Genomic DNA, 18,913 nt, shown 5'->3' with positions numbered 1-18,913 from the left:
ACCATTTAAAAAGGTGTCAGAATGATTTTTCCTTTAACAGATTCAGCAAGACAACCCAAGACGAAACAATTCGCAAAGCTGAAGGAAAACTCAGTGAGAGTGAGACTCTGCAGAGTGATGTTCTAGAAACTAAATAAAGACAGCAATTCAGAAAATAAGTTGTGATTGATTTGTGCCCTATGATGCTATTAGAGGAAGGTATAATGACTGAGACCATTATACCTTGGGACGTGAAGTCATTGGTGACCTTAAACAGAGCCTTACCTGAAGGAATGGGGATAAAATATTTTTGGAATTTGTTCCAGAGAAAATGAGGAAAGATGAACTGGAGACAGAAGATATAGATTTGTTTTTCCATAGGAGCTGTATCAAATATTGGAGTGGACATAGCCTTGTACATGAAGAGGAATGAATGTGGGATCAAGGAAGTCTTTTGCTCATTTTAAGATAGTCTACAGTGTTACAGAATACTTTTACATATCTGGTAGTGACTCAGTGAGAAGTAAATAAAATAATGATGACAGAAACATGGAAGACTGTTGTAAGGGTCGAATGTTTGAGAGAGAGGAGAGAGGTTATAAGAGTCCATGCACAAGGGACAGGTAGAGAGAAGAACATGACAAGTTCTTCCATTTTAATGAAAAGCAAGACAGAGAAAGGCACATACATATATGCACGCAGGGAGTCTGTAGATGCGGTAATGCGAGAACCTATGCAAGTTTTCTTGGGAATGCTTTCTATTTTCTAGAAAATAAAGAGAAAGGTCATCAGCTGAGAAGAGTACATGAGGATTCTGACAAGAGTAAAGGTGTAGACTTATCCCCTTTGTGAGAAAGAGGAAATTAATTAGGGAAATCTAGTTGGATTCCAGGTGGCACTAAATGGTCCACTTCAGGGAGATGCTTGTGAATTTAAAGTAAGAACAGTTACCATGATTGTGTCTTTTTCTCTAATCGAATTTAGTGTTTCAGACATAGATGCAGGGGTGTTGGATAAAACAAGAATTAGGGTCTTGCCAGTAAAGTACGATGAGGGGACAAGGAAGCCTAGGGCTCAGAAACACCCTGTACTTAACAACTTACATATGGTGATACCTTCATATCTATCAATTAGTCTGAGAACCATTATCTATATTTAAAATGGAGAAGAATAATTGTATCAATTATTCATAAAATGGAAACATGAAGGGAGGTAAGTGTAAACATTTTAACATATTAATACTAGAAGTGCAACCAGATTAAGAAATTGATCATTTCCTTTAACCTTCATAATCTATGTTTCATTTAAGACAATTACATAAAATAAAAACTTCAGAGTCTAATATTGGATTCTCAAGGTGTTTGCTTATATACTGAGAATCCGTTTCCAACTTGAGGTGCACAGTCACAGCATGCCAGGCATGGATGCCCAAAAGCAGAAGACGGTGCTCTCTGGTGCTCATTAATTATTCATCATGACAAAAGATCCCTGCCAAAAGGCTGCACCTCGTCTTTGATCTTTTCACCTCTGCCGGGGTTAACCCGGCACTTTTCATTCTCTTGTCTTAAGGGTTCCGGTTTTTTCCTATTAAAAAAAAAAAAAAAAAAAAAAAAGACATGCAGACTCACTTTATGTCAAATGAGAAAGGAGAATTGCTGCAGGGCTTTGAGAAATTACCCCAACTCTGAAATTTTGGCAGAAACAAATTAGAAATGTCTCTACGAGACTGCACACTAAGGACTTGTGCTCCCTTCCAAGAAAGAGTCTGGACACATTCACCTTGATCACAAATTCAGCTTCTCACATATAGGATTCTGTTCCAGAGGCTGAGGGAAGAAGGTCTAGAAAGAAAATGAACCGAGAATGTATACTTATTAATAATTCACAAATTTAAATAGAGATGGATAATCTGGAAAATAAGTATTTTCCATCGAATCTGTTATAATTTGAATTGCGTCCCTTCCTCCAAGTTCCTGTGTTGGGATCCTAACCGTCCCACACCACCCTGGTACCTCAGAATGTGACCTTACTTGGAGATGGGGCCTTAAAAGAGGTAATCAATTTAAAATGAGGACATTGGGATAGGCCCCAAGCCAATATAGGTTGCACACTAACAAGAGGGTATTTGAATACACACATGCATGGAGGGTTGATTTAAAGTGGTTTAGGGAGAAGACAACTAACTATAGGTAGAGAGAGAGAGGGCCTGTTATAGACCCTTACATCACAGCTCTCAGAAGGAACAAGCCCTGCTGACACCTTGACTTTGGACTTCTAGCCTCTAGAACTCTGAGGCAACAAATTTCTGTTGTTTAAGCCTCCCAGTTTGTAGTATTTTGGTTATGGAAGTCTAGGAAACTAACAGAGGAACCATTAAATTTTCAGTTGAAAAGTACTCATTTGCTTTCCACTCCATGCTGGGTATAATTTGAGGTGTAAAGTCGCATGGCATTTAGGAGTTGTGGGTTTACCTACCTGTTGATGCTGACAACTGTCCCAGCCCCTCACTCTCATAAGATTTTGATTCCGCTGGTCTGAGTTAGGGTCCAAGAATGAGAACATTTATTAAGTACTCTAGGTAACCCTAAATGTCAAGCAAATTAGCAAAACTGTAATTTACTAGCAGGTGTATCAGTAATGTAAACAGTTACAAAATTTTCAGATGTGTGAAAGGCAATAAGTTAAACACTGTAAATATTTCACTATTTTGGAGAGGATGTGAAAGTGTGTATATCTGTATCTATATCTAAAAGCATATCGTGTGTGTGTGTGTGTACATGTATATTTCCATGTACCTATTCCTGTAAATATTTATATGAGATAGCTTTTAGATACTATGTTTTATTGTAAATTTTACATTAAAAGAAGAAGAAAAGGTTTATAAAGTTTATTTATAACTGTATATATAGTACTTAAGACTTCATAGGTATCTTAAGCAGGGAGCTTTGTCATGTCTCATTTTTCCCACTCAGGATTCCTAAGCAATTATGAGTGTCTCTAAAATGGCACAGAATCAGCAGAGGTAAGGGAATAGAGTTGCTATTTACCCACTTTGTGGTTTGGGGGTAGCCACATTGGCACCAAATCCTCCTCTCTTATTGTCTTACCAGTTCAGAGGCCGTGATTTTCTCCTGTCTGCCCTCCCTCCTACACACACACACACACACACACACACACACACACACTCATGCACACCGCACAAATGCACAGTCTCACATATCCTCACACATTCTCATTCACGCAAAGCCCTACATCCCCACACACACAAAAATCCACACAGAATCACACTCTTATTTTCTCATACTCACTGATACACAACCAGAAAACTCTCACACACTCTCAATCACAAAGATTCACTCATACCTGTATGTACACACACGCATACACACCCTCAGTCACTCACCTTCTCTCACGCGGCCTGCCCACACACCCACACAAACTGCCACACACTCTTGGTCACACCTTGTCAGACACGCACTCACACTTACACAGATCCACACACAGGCACACACGCTCTCACTCACTTGTTTGCTCCCTTAGACTTACATCCTTTGGTCTTTATGTCCCAGAGGGGTGACCGCATCCCCATGTGCTTATTGGGTTACTAAATTTCCAAAAAAACCCAAAAACACTCATATCGTTCAAAAAAGAAAAGAATAAACACTTTGTGTTTCAGTGGATTGTGGTCTGCACGGTCTTCTAAAGCACAGGGCTTAGGGAGGGGAGTCTATAGATGGGAATGCTCCCAGGCCCTACAGCGAAAGAAAGTTGGGCAGATTCGAGAAAAAAATAAGAGGACCAGTTACCTAGTCGACTTAGTCAAGATAAGAATAAAAACTGTGATCTAAGTAATGGCGAGAAGGTAGATCATGTGAAGTGCTGTGAACCATGAAAAGGAATCTGAATTTTTATGATAATAGCAATTAGAAGGCGATGGTGGGTTTGAGTAACAGAATGAATTAATCTGATTGGCATCATGAAAATAAATTCTAGTGGACATATGAGGATGCAGAGAGTCAATGGACTATTGCATTTTGGGTAAAAGTAACTGTGGTTTGGATTGTGGTGGCAGTAACACTCATGGTGAGCAGTCCACGCATTTGCGGTCTATGTAGACGATAGATCCCCTGGATCTTGCTAATGGATTGGATCTAGAAAGTTCAGGGCAATTTGACATGACACGCCAGGTGCATGATCACATCATTTACTGAGATGTGATAATGGTGTTTGAAATAATTACAGGAGAAATAAAGCAGTAGTTTTGGAATGTCTATGAGACATTTAAATTGTAAACATAGAGTAGCTAGTTGGATATTTGATCCAAAGTTCAAGTCAGGGCTGGAAATATGAATTGGGAGACAAACATATGTTTGATGCTTTAGAAGTGTTGGTTTTCCAGTGGATACTAATAATATATAAACTTACAGCAAGCAATTAGACTAGATATATGATTGTAGGCCAGCTAAAAATCAGTACTGAAGTAGAGATGCAAGGGATTCAGGAAACTTAGAAGGAATTTTTTTTCAAATCAACTTTTTTGCTGCCTACTAAATTTTTGGAAGGAAATTGATTTTTCTCACTGTTTGCATGTTCGTAAGCTATTCAGAATGTGAAAGTCACTCACCTAAAGTTTTCAAATATCAGAGAAATAGGGGAACTTTGAGAAGGAGAAACTATAGACATGGAAAAACAGATAAACAATGGCAGAACAATAGGGAATTCTAGCATTTACTAGGAGAAGAATTGGGTCCCATAATAGGAAAAATAAGTCTTTCAAAAGAGTTGAAATAGAGCAAACTTTACTAAGGTAAAGAGAGAGAAGTTTAAATAAGGAAGGATTTTTCCATAATGATACCTGCTACAAGAAGTGAGAAAATAGCCAGTGAAAGATAAGAAGGCAATGAAAAATACATTAAAATAATTCATAAAAATTTTTGACTTTTAATGTAATATAATTTCATAACATAATCATTTCTATGGACTGAATGTTTGTGTTCTCCTGAAATTCCTATGTGGAATTCCTCACTACTGATGTGATGATATTTGGAGGTGGAGGAGTATGAAGGTGGAGTCCTTCTGATGGGATGAGTGCCCTTATAAGAAGAGGACGAGACATGAGAGTTCACTCTCTCCAAGGAAAGGCCCTGTGAGGACCCAGCAATAGGGCAGCTGTCTCCTACCAGCCTGCAGAACTGTGAGAAATCAATGCCTGTTGTTTAAGCCTCCCAGTGTATGGTATTTTGTTATAACAGCACAACCTGACTAAGACCACCATGGAATAAAGTTATAGACTAAAATGGAGGAATTGGGAGGAATTAGTGAATGAATTTTTTTTTTTCCCTAAAGGAGATGTATTCTGAGTTAGGTTTTTAAAAAATTATTTGCCTTTTTTATTATTGCTGTAAAATAATACCTACTTAGACATTATTAAAAAATAGAAAGGGTAAATAACATTAAATATATCTAGTAAATTAATGTATTTATATATTAATAAATAAATTGATTAAATTATTTATAATTCAGCAACTTTACTTTTAAGAACTTTATGCAAATATTCTCAAAACTGTAATTATAGTTTACATGGGGATATTTTAGTTTTCCTATATGTCCCCCTAACATTATATATATATATATATATAATATATATATTTATTTATTTATGCTTGTATTTTGATTCATTCAGCTCCTCTTTCATCTGTTCATTATTCAGCAAATATTTTTGAACAATTAAACACCATGCATTTGGCTAGTACTAGATGTTATTATGTATTTTTTGTAAACATTAATTTTTATATCTAGGCAGAACTCCACTGGGTGAAAATAGTTTTGTTTAAGTAACCCCATATTGTAATTTATACATAGTACTATTATATATTTGAACTAACAGAACATTGTACATTTAGTATAATTTTCATTGAGTAAGATCTTAAAGAGAAATTAAGATATCCATTTTGACTATTTAGGGTCTGTATGAATACTGCCAATATCCTATTCAAAAGCATTGTGCGTTTACACACACACACGTGTGCAGTTATGAGAATGATCCCTTATAGCTCATTGCTGCCAGCATTGGTTAATATATTTTGCTAATTAGATCTGTGAAAAAGGTATTATTCATTATTTTGTCTCTTATTTTCTTTACTTATCTCTTGTTTGACCATTTTTCTTGATTTATTCCTAATTGCTTGTTTGTAAATTATATGTTTGTAGTCTGCCTGTTCATTCACTAGATTCATAATTGTTTTCTTCTTATATTGTTTCTTCAATTAATGATATATTATTCCCTTGGCATCTTTACTGAAACACATTTTCCATAATAGATTTTGGCCAGGACTTTTTAAACGTCCTTACAAATTGCCCAGTTAATGAAATTAACAGCATTTATATGGAGTGAGTTTGGCTCTTTTCTGCTTTGGTGGACACTCTCCTGGAGGTTTTCCATGTGTTTTCTTGTATGTCGTGAGTTAATCTTCAGGGTGTATTTTCTTCTCTGGGAGTCTTGCAGGTGTCCCGTGTTTATAAATATTCCTATGGGCAGATTTTATATTTAATTCTACTAGGAGCCAGTGTTTTGTATTGGCTCTAGTTCAGTTTTCATGTTAATGTCTCCTGAGACTCAGCTTTTCACAAGAGTGGATAGCACATGATTTTTCTTTCAATGGCTATTTTCCCACCTATGGCCAGTGTAGGAAGCCTGCCTCCATGCCATGTCCCCAGGCCAGGGGTATTTTTCTAGTTCCAATTTAAGAGATTGAAAGTCCCATCTTAACTCAGATGTATGCAAGAAGCATACTTCCCACCACCTCCAAATGCTGGGTCCAGCCTTACATCCCAGTGTTCCACAGATACCCAACACCATCTCGTACGATGTGTATCAATTCCTGGTTTTAACTCCTTTCCTTTCCTCCTCTCATGTTTCTGGCTTTGATTCCTTCTTTGTTTTTGGCAACTAGTTTCTCATCTTTACTTTTCTCTCAACTGTATATTTTTAATGTTTTGGATATATTATTAGTCAGACTTATTTATGGGGGAATTTCTTGTAATATCCTTAACAAATTATTTCCATCATGCATAGCTTTTGAGAGTTATTCTTGTCGTTTTTGTTAGACCTCTAATATTCATAAGCTATCTTTCTTTCAGCATTTGATAAATATATATATGTATCTTATAATATATTTCAGGGTTTTTTTCAGTGACACTTTGGTTTATATGGAATGAATGAATGTATAGTATGAGGTAATTTGTACAATGTGGTAAGGTTTTGAGTTGATTTTTTTCCAGTTGTTAAAAACTTTCAGCGGTATTTATTCAATACCCTTCCCTCACTCTTTCCTGTGCTATTGGTATGTTTGTATTATGTTTAATACATTTCTATAAAAATAGAGAAGTATAATGATAAAACCTATAAAGACCACCAAGATCATCTCCCAGTTAACTACAATTGAAATAAATAAATGAATAAATAATATGCAAATAGAGGCAAATAAATAAAGTGAAATATGAAGTCTTCCATCACCCTCTACCCAGTGCCTCCCCAAAGGTTTACATTTGTTATTTGTATTGAATTAAAACTATTTTCATACCGGTAATCATTCATAGTACACACATTGTTCTATAACTTACTGTGTTCACTAATAAGTCTTAGAATATTTTTTAGCCCTTAGAGATCTACCTTTCCCTTTCTTGAATGCACAGAGCTTTTTGCTTATTTGTTTGTTCATTTGTTTTAATCTATGGATGACCCACAGCCTAACTCGTTGGCCTCACTTGCATACATTTCTGCTTTTCCTAACAATAGCAATTTGATTACCCTGTATTCACTTCTTTTGACCATTGGGTCAAAAATAAAGCATATTTAAGTATTGCTAGATATTGCCAACTGATCTCTAGAAAAGTTGTATCCATCAATTTAAATTCTCACCAAAAGATTATGAACATTTTCATTTCTTATGCCATTGATATTACTGGTTATTACGAAACTTCTTAACTCTCTCTCCTGTAAGTGGGAAGTTAAAGTTCTATCTCTGTTTTGATTTGCATTGTCACATTATGAGTAATTTTTGAGCTGTTCTTTAAAAATTTGCACTAATGAGACTCAAAATTAAGTTAAATAATATTATACCACAATTTTTGTATTTTTTCATATTTGGCCTTTCAGAGGAAACAGAAAAATTCTCTAGGTTTCCCAGTGTCTTTCTTATAAGTTTGATATTTTAAACTTGATATTCACAATTGCCTTTAGTTTCTGCTTTTGCTTATTCCTTGCACTTGCTTTATCTGCTTTTCTATTTATTTAGGAAGTCATCCATTTATTAATTCATAATTATTCCTTTGTCTCACTATATATATTATTTTATTCTATTAAAGTCATTATTTTACTTATTATTTTTCTAATGTGCTCCACAGGAATATGCTTTTTCCTTTCACATGCTGCAATTTTACAGCAAAGTAATTTTCTTTGTTTCTATTATTATCACAGCCACATTATTTCATTCACTCATTCAAAACATATGAACCGGGCTTCCCTGGTGGCGCAGTGGTTGAGAGTCCGCCTGCCGGTGCAGGGGACAGCGGTTCGTGCCCCGGTCCGGGAAGATCCCACATGCCGCGCAGCGGCTGGGCCCGTGAGCCATGGCCACTGAGCCTGCGCATCTGGAGCCTGTGCTCCGCAACGGGAGAGGCCACAACAGTGAGAGTCCCGTGTACCACAAAACAAAAAACAGAACATATGAACCAACCCACTTAAAAGCATTAGTCTTTATGCTTCTTGGCTCACATAAAATAATTGAGTTATTTGGATGATATATTATTGAGTTTTTAATTTACTTGATTAAATATTAGTTTGAAATATAGTAATTCTTCATTAATCATGTAAGATTATGTAAGATACATAACTTCAATCTTAATTTTGGAATTAAACTAAGAATAAAATGTTATATGGCTAATAATTATATTCATTTTAAACTATTATATAAACTTCATTATATATATATCAGACAAACCAAACAAACACAAGATGGGTAAATAAGAAAATTTGTTTCATGACCTGATATGATGAAGTGTCTTTTTAAGATTAAAAATTAAAACATGAAATGTAGATCATTAATATATATATATATATATACATATATATATATATATATATGTATATATATATATATTTTTTTTTTTGCGGTACGTGGGCCTGTCACTGCTGCGGACTCTCTCCCGCCGCGGAGCACAGGCTCCGGACGCACAGGCTCAGCGGCCGTGGCCCATGGGCCCAGCCGCTCCGCGGCATGTCGGACCGGGGCACAAACCCGCGTCCCCCGCATCAGCAGGCGGACTCCCAACCACTGCGCCACCAGGGAAGCCTGATCATTAATATTTTAATAAGAAAGGATTATATGTTGTACTGTGAAAATTCTTAGGCACCTGAAACAGTTGGACACTAATTCTGTTGCTGAAGGTACAGTTTATCCTCATACCGTGATTATAGCAATAAAGTTAATGATCTTATTGCAGCCACGCCAACATATTTATAGTGCTATTAAAGGGATATACTTATTCAAGGTGCATGAAAAGGAGCGGGTTTTAACAGATTTTTAAAAAAATGATGTTTTCTGTCCTTTAGATGTTTTTAAAGTTGAAATGAACAGGAAACATGATTAACTATAATTGAAATAGATTAAAAGGAACAATAGAATGGAAACCTTTTTGAGCCTCACATTAAATATAAAGTAATTTTGAGTGTTATAGAAATATAATTGTAAACTAAAATGCATCATTAAAATATCTAAAAGGATGCATTATTTATTACATTTGAAAAGGATAGGATCAACTTTGGGATGTAACCTTTTTCAAAATTCAGACCTATCAATTGTGTAACAGTAATTATATAATTAAATCTGAAATAGTTTGACTGACAGCTAAAATCTATGATACATCCAAAGGGTATTTATTCCTCTTCTAAAGATAGAATGGGTCATACTTAGTAAGGTGTTATTATAGATTTAATTGTGTCAGAAAAAAAAGGGAACACTGAAGTCCTAACTAGAGTACCTATGAATGTGGCCTTATCATGTGTAATCAAGTTGATTAGGTCATTAGGGTGGGTCTTGATGCAACAGGACTGGTGTCTTTATAAGACAAGGTAGAGACACACAAGGAAAAGATAGCCATGTGACAATAGAGGCAGAAACTGGAGTGACACATTTGCAAGCCAAATAACTCCAAGAGTTGCTAGCAAACCACCAGAAGCTAATAAGACACAGGGAAGGATTCTCCCTTAAAGATTTCAAAAAGAGCATGGCCCTGCTGACACCTTAATTTCAGAACTGTGAGACAATAAATTTCTCTTGTTTCCAGGCACCCAAATTGTGGCATTGTGTCATGACATCCCTAGGAAACTAATACAGGCATGGAGCATTTGGAATATATCCCCTGGCAATTATAGGGGCACTTTTTTTGGCAAAGAAAAATAACTTGGTTTTGGATGAATTCTACTCATGCTCAAAGTTTCAGAATCTAGGCCGGTATCTAAGGTCTTTGATAGTTTTCATGTCAGGGAAAGGACTCAGAAATTTTAGGAGATAAATTTACCTTGGTTTTCTTTTACGTTAGAAAAAATCACTTCCGTGGCATTAAAAAAATCCATAAATAATTCAGTTCCGATTAATCAATTTGAACTCCCAAGCTTACTCAAAACTGTTGTGCACCCTCTGGATCTACTTGCTATGATTACCACATTTGTCTTTTCACCTTGAAGCTCCAGCAAAAGTCAACCATACAGAGATTCTGTACTTCTAGGTGACATTTATCTTAAATTGGAGAAAATATGTCAGGATTTTGCATAAATTATGTCACAATTGAAACTTGTATAAGCTAATTCATTTATATCATAAATATAATTCATACGAGATTTAACCTTTATAGGTTTCAAAGTCTTCTACAGAAATGCTCTTTCTATTGAAAGACTTTTAGAGCTAGAAGGAGCAGGTCATAGTTGTACCAACATATCAATAATTTTATCAGGTAACTGTTAATGTCAAGCTCTGTGCTCTTTAATTTAATAACACATATTACAAAATACAATATGAATCCCACTCTTGAACATCCCAAGTTTAGTAGCTAATTTAAAGCTAACAAATATATGTTAAGTATATTAAGAGTATCAGTATACTAAGAGGTTCACAGGGCCTGGAAAAACCTCACTTGAAGTATTAGATCTGTAAGCCATGGTGTGCAGGTGTTGGTTCATACTGGCTCATGAGAGCTGATAATTAAATTCTCGGGAATTTTGCAGAGTGTATGTTAAACACAGACATTATTAAAAACTAATTGCATATTTATATCTATAATACATATTAATTATATAAAACTAGTAATAAATATTAAAAACTCACTTGTTTCTAATTATTTTACTACATTTAGCTATATATTATGTATGTTTTTTGATGTTGTTTTTTATCTATTTCTTTTTTATGGCAGAAATACTATATAATGGGGTGCTATTATATGTCTCTCGCCAATTCTGATCAACCCTGCTGGGAGTTACAGAGCAGAAATTGGCAACCATTGCTAATCAAATTTTTTTTTCTTTTCCCAGAGAGCCATTTGTTAAACATAAACCAGCATACTATTTTTTAAAGTGTGCTGAACTTCTCAGTTTCCATGGACATTGTTTATTACTTCCTCCTATTAAAATCTCTTTCTTCACTAAGCTTTTTTTTCCAGTTAATTATACTCTGATCACAAATGATCTTTATTAAAGAATGCATATTCTTGTGATTCAAAACCAAATATTTTAAAAGAATGATATACATAATAAAAATTGACATGAAAGTGTTTTATTTAATATTGAAATAAAAAGCAAATAGACATTTAGAAGACATTTGTCTCATTTTAGAAAACATAGGCTTTAAGGATTTAAAAGTAGCATTCCAAACTCATTGCCAGAAGTAAAATTACGTCACATCCCAGCTTTCCTGTCTCTCTGGGGGCTCCTTTTTTACACAGTACCAAAAACTCGAAATATCAGTCTCAGTCCTGGCACTTCTCTCTCATCCCACTCAGTGCGGGTAATTTCAACCATTCCCATGTTGCCTCTCACTGTTGTGGCCTCTCCCGTTGCGAAGCACAGGCTCCGGACGCGCAGGCTCAGTTGCCATGGCTCACGGGCCCAGCCGCTCCGTGGCATGTGGGATCTTCCCGGACCGGGGCACGAACCCGTGTCCCCTGCATTGCCAGGCGGACTGTCAACCACTGCGCCACCAAGGAAGCCCCATTCCCATGGTTTTAAATGTTATTTTGTGTCGATCACTGTCTCTGTCTCAAACTTTGCTGTCTCTGTCTCAAACTTCTGCTCTGAAATCCATAAAATCATGTATATGGATTTCTGTAATTGAACTTTTCTCATGAATCCTTTACAGCATCAGTTCTCAAACTTCCCTCTTGTTAAAACCACCTAGAGTGTTTGTTAAAATTCAAATACTGGGCCTCAACCCTCAGAATTTCTGATGACTAAAATAAAGGCGAATTCAAATTTCCCTTCCGCACCACCCCCATGGACTGCAAGTTTTAATGAGACAGTAGGAGAATTCAAGGAATACATTATGTATAAACAAATGCATTTTGTTTACAGTGAATATGCATTTAAGGATTTTTTAAAAGTAGCATTTTCCATTTTCAACTTTTGCTTCATATTTTACTTCTATAATGATATCTCATATTCAAAATGTGAAATGTCTTCCATATTTTGTGTTACATAATAATTTGAAATATCAAATGTTCATGGATTGATGAAAACTGCAATAGCAATACCAAATACTGTAACTTCTTTCAAAATGGTCATTTATAAGTCCACAGTGGTAAGCAGGTCTTCCAAGAATGGTAAATCGGAATTTGTTACAGCAGGATTGAATTTTATTTGAAATAAGATGGAAACCATTGGCAGATTTGAAGCAGAGAAATTACAACATGTAATTTATGTTTTAAAGAATTATTTGATCAGTCAGATAATATGGGGCAAGAATGGAGACAGAATAAGTTAAGAAATCACTGCAGTAGTTCAAGTGCAGGATTATGTAATACTAAGAAAGTAGGAAAAAAATGGACAGAGTGAGAATAAGACTTTAAATTGGAGTTGGAAAAATATGCTAAAAGAAATCGATATGAAGGATAAGGAAAGATGAATAAATGTAATCTCTTTATTTTGGGCTTGAGCAACTGGATAAAGTAGAGTGTTCTTTATCAAGAGAGGACTTTGGGCAGACTTTAGAAAGAACTCAAATCCATATTTCTCTTTTGATCACGGTAATTTTTAACTTTTATGTGCTTATTCATGGGGAGATATTAAATATAAATCTAATACCTGATGTGTGTTAAGAACATGCTGCATATTTTGTGACCACTAACTTGGGAGGTCAATTAGCTTAGAAGAGGTAAAAAATTATGCAGGGTGTTCTTGTAAAGTTATTATTCATTGACTTCAATGAGCTTGGAAAGAGGTTATTATAATTTTCAAGAGATGTCATAGAAATGGTAATTGTGAAATACCGCCAACCATTTTCTGTAATTAAAGAGGACGTTACTAAGGGTGTTTGGTTCATTCTAATTTCAAGGAGTTAGCATTATAATTTTATTGTTTGGAAATCAGTGAGTTTTGTAGGCATGTAAAAAATAGGTACATGAAGTCACTGAGACAAAAAAAAAAAGAGGGATTGTCAATAAAATAATACTGCAGTACTGTCCATATCAATGAAACGAAAGGAGTGTGATAGGATCCTCCTGTAGCATTGATTCCTCTCCAGTATGACTCTGCAAATATTTTTACTTTGCAGAAGTAATTTATATTCCATATTGCCTATTGATCATTAAAAGAAGTAGGTCCATATAACTGATATAAAAAAGTTCTCTTTCTGTTTAGCCATTTTAGTATTTTCTTTCATTAAGAGGATAAAATAGTGTAGCGTGCAAAGTTAATTATAATCAGTTTCCAAATCGTCTCATTTGAATATAACAAATCACTGCATTTTCAAAGTTCTTTTCTAATTGTTTCTTTTATTTCATTTAAAAGTAGAGCTGTTCAGACACACTGTAAGATTTTAAGAATTTATAGACCCCTAAGAAAAATATTATTTTTGAAAAATACTTCTTATCCAAGTGAAATTGATAGACACTCCCACTCTTACAGTTCAGCATATCTGAAACGTTCAAAGGAAAGACTTTGAACCCTTCCAAGATCTATATACATTTTTGGTCAAGGGAGTTAATGAGGTGAGAAATGAAAGGAGAAATGTTGTGATGTGCTTCCTACAAAGAGACATTCACACTGCATGCAAAACAAGGAGTTTCAGATTTCCTTAACCTGAAAGAGGTGCATAATTCTGCTCAAGGATTATTGAACACTGTTGTTTATTCTGTCAATGCTATTTGTTTCTTATCAAGCATCATACTGGATTTTATAAGACAGGTAGTGACAGTGAAAGTTTCATCCCGTAACAACTGAACCAAAAATTAATAAAACAATGTAGTCAAAGAATTATATACATGATCAACTGGGAAACTTTGTTCTTTCCCTCTTTTTTGTTCTTTTTAAATTTTGCTTTTTGTTTTTTTTTTCCTATATAAGACATTTGAAGTGACTTAGAAATTTTGTGACTCTAACACAATTGTACTTAGTACTCAGCTGACATTTATTGAAAAAGTTGTCATTGTAAGACATTTATATATACATCATTATTTCAGTTGCTACTGCCCAGTAGCAAAAGAGATCACAAATTCTCACATCATATTATTCATACAGAAAAAAGACCTTGAAAAAAATGTAGGACGTATATACTTTTCATCTAAGATCAGTGTGTTTTCTTTTACCATTGTAAACAATATTAAAATATCAATTTTGAAAACTTCTCCCGTAAATGCTTTTATTATATAATTTTAATCTTAGTTCTGCCTTATTCTACCATATCTGGAACCATAGAGTTAAAAGGAGATTTAAAGTTATTGTAATTATTCAGGGTTTTAGGCAAACCAATGACTAATCCTCTTGTTATTGCTCTGAATTATTTAAATTACTTAAGCGTATCACCATAATTTACCAGATAACAACATTTCGATCTGTGTCTCTATATAACCTCATGTCTGTTGAATGCTCTTTTAAGAAACTGAATCTTATTATAGTTATCTGGCTTAGAATGTGCCTGTTTTATTTATTTATTCTGGGAGGAGATGGGGAAGGGATGAAGGAAATTGGACTCATTCATTGGCATAATTTTTATGCATTGAGTAATGTTAAAATTTGAAGATATATTAAGGAAACACAGGATAAATATAGTGATTTAATTTTTCATTTAGTTTAAATTACTTATTTAATTAATTACTTATTTTTTTCATTTAATAATGTTTAAATCTATATCCTTTAATATCACTATTTTAAATAAAATAGTATTATTTTAGAAAAGTTTAGCCAGTGCTAACCTTGTTCCCTAGACATGTTGTGGTTTTTGCTTTTGTTTGCTCTGTTTTATTGGTTTAGTTGTTTACAAAAGTTAACAAATATGAGAAACATTGAGAAGCTGGTCAAAGTTTTCATTTGCTAGCCAGTCATAAATATTTATCTTCAAAGATCTGTATAACGATTAATGAAACCAAATTGGAAAAATAATTTCATAAAAGAGCAACTGCATATCTCCAGTTGCTAACTCCTAAATTTAGAATTGATCCCTACACATGTGTTTTCATCCAAGTATTTATTTTTAATACAGAAATAAAGAGTTTCCTTCCTGTGTTGATATCTACACTGAATGAATACATCAGAGGTTTTTGTATTAATCCAAGATTTGTAAACGACATGACACTAGCCATGCATTAGGCTTGTGAATGTTTATTTGCAATTTAGTAAGCCTCGGTGTTACTGACTGAGTAAAAGTTTACTCTTCATGATTATTCTTTATATTGCTCTGTATATATTGTCTCTGTCAATACTTATGTCTCTACTGACAAAAGTAATCATCATACTATACTGTACTATACTAGACTATGCTATGCTATAATAACTTGCCCCCAAAATAATTACAGAAAATTATGTAATCAAGTATATTTAGGGCAAATTGAACACAGAAGAGTACTCTATGGATAGCAAACAAATGCCAACACAGAAGAAACTTAGGCTAACCTCTGGAATTAGGATCCATATACAAGAATATATCATCCTTCCTCATACAAAACATTAAGGTGTTTCATAATATAAAGGAATAAGCATTCCTATGTGTAAACGAGTACATGTTGGAAAGTATATTTAGTATGCTAATACAAAGAAGCAATCGCCTGTATGTAAGTTTGTGATGAGTATTATTGATAGAGAACACACTTATCATTAGGGAGAAAAGAATATCATCTCAGTGACAGCTGTAAGAAGTGGATATTGACTATTTCAATTCATTGATTACTTATACCTCAATCTGGGTAGACCTAAAAAGTTACATTATTAAATCCTCGTATTTCACGATTAAAACTCCAAAATATTTCAAATTTTAAATATGTGTATATAATGGATATGTTGTAGATGGTCATGATTTGAGTACCAACAATTTTGAAAACATACAATCTAAGGGAATTAATCAATTCTTTGGACGATTATGACTATATTCAGTAAACCCAAAAATGTTTGCTTCTTGTCTTGCTTACTGACATTCCATGTGCAACATCTGATTCTTTTTGGGTTCCTTCTAGATTATACAATCTGATGTATCAGGGAAGAGCTTGAACATATCAGAAGGAAACCGTTCCATCTCTTCATTTTTCATTTGCTTATAAACGTTCAATCCAAGCTATATGCAAATAACCTAATGCAAAGCAGTGGAACAAGTGTTAAAGTGGAGACTTTACAGTCTCATTTTTTGGTTAAAGATAATGTGAATCAAATATCCACATATTATTAAATAAGACCGCCCAGACAGTGCTAGCAAATGTTTTGGTAAGATACTGGGTTTGAAACTTGATACCTTACCCATTAGAAGTTATAAAAGTCTCCGAGTTGAAGTAGTCAGATAGTTGGAGATTCAGAAAGAAAATTTTTGTAAGAGCTTCAGTTCATTTCAGGTCCACAAGTCTCAAGAGAGCAGCTTGCATGCTTGGGTAACTGATTTGTGTCTCTTGAACTTCAAGGACACAGTAGATGTGCTGGACTCAAATTTAAGTAATTCAAAGGCTGAGAGTTCAGGGCTGGTAATTGTTCTATAAACAGAGTGCATAGAAATAGCTTGAGTGGGGTTGCCTGCTTGTCCAGCATCTCTCAGAACAAAGAATGAGTGAATGTTTTCCAAGGAACCTTGAAGGATGGACACCCTAGGTTATTAGAGGATGGCTAGGAGAAATCAGTGGAAAGAAGGTAAGAGTGTACCCTGAGATGCTAAGAGGCTTTAGAAGGATTTGTAGATTTCTCTATGGAAAGACATATGTGTCTGTACTGAGGAATGTGCAGGTAAGATATCCAGGTGATTTTAGAGCAAAGGAAGACACTGAAGAACTGACACAGTGCCACCTGAGAGAAAAAGCAAGTTTCAAAGACCATTCATGCCTACAGAGTGCCAGTTCTTTTTTTTAAAATTTTTGTTGGAGTATAGTTGATTTATAATGTTGTGTGAGTTTCAGGTGTACAGCAAAGTGAATCAGTTATACATACACATATATCCATTCTTTTTTTTTTAGATTCTTTTCCCATAAAGGCCGTTACAGAATATTTAGTAGAGTTCCCTGTGCTATGCAGTAGGTTCTTATTAGTTATCTTTTTATTTTTTATTTTTTTTATTTTTTTGCCGTACGCGGGCCTCTCACTGTTGTGGCCTCTCCCGTTGTGGAGCAACAGGCTCCAGACGCGCAGGCTCAGTGGCCATGGCTCACGGGCACAGCAGCTCCGCGGCATGTGGGATCTTCCTGGACCGGGGCACGAACTCGTGTCCCCTGCATCTGAGACAGGCGGACTCTCAACCACTGTGCCACCAGGGAAGCCCTAGTTATCTATTTTATATATAGTAGTGTGTATATGTCAGTTCCAATCTCCCAATTTGTCCCTCCTCGCCTTACCCCCTGGTAACCATAAGCTTGTTTTCTACAACTGTGACTCTACTTCTGTTTTGTAAATAAGTTCATTTGTACCCCTTTTTATAGATTCCACATATAAGCGATATCATATATTTGTCTTTGTGTGCCTGACTTACTTCACTCAGTATGACAATGTCTAGGTCCATCCATGTTGCTGCAAATGACATTATTTTGTTCTTTTTATGACTTAGTAATATTCCATTGTATCAAAATATATGTACCACATCTTCTTTATCCATTCATCTATCATTGGACATTTACGTTCCTTCCATTTCCCAGCTATTGTAAATAGTGCTGCAGTGAACATTGGGGAACATGTATCTTTTTGAATTATGGTTTTCTCTGGGTACATGCCCAGGAGTGGGATTGCTGGGTGATATGGTAGCCACTATGGAGAACAGTATGGAGGTTACTTAAAAAACTAGACACAGGATACCAATTCTGAATCCCTGGGACAGTGCCAAAGCAGACTTTTCCTGCCTTTCACTTATTATTTCTTTTCCAACTTTCATCCTCTTTCCATCTTTGCAGGTGTTTAGGGAATTTGGATATAAAAAGGAAAACGTTTCAGTTAAAATTGTTTCTTATGATTTGTGTTTTGTTTTGTTTTACACAGGACTGGTTATATTGATTACAAAAATAGATTGAACTAAACTAAAATTTCTCTTGACTAAATTAAGCAGAAGTTTTAATTATATAACAGTGACCAGAGGAATTCTTGTGACATGCCTTAGATTTCATCAAAGGAGAAGGAAGGAAAGAATCCCACAGAACAGGCTCACTTGGGCAATGTCAGTGGAGGATGAGAGGAAAGAAAGCTGTATTCTGATCATATCCTTTCCGTTTACCT

Source organism: Delphinapterus leucas, chromosome 3 (genome assembly GCF_059928025.1).
Source record: "Delphinapterus leucas isolate spDelLeu-1000000601 "Yukka" chromosome 3, BTC_Dleu_Yukka2, whole genome shotgun sequence".
Lineage (NCBI taxonomy): Eukaryota > Metazoa > Chordata > Mammalia > Artiodactyla > Monodontidae > Delphinapterus > Delphinapterus leucas.
This window is presented reverse-complemented; position numbering follows the sequence as displayed.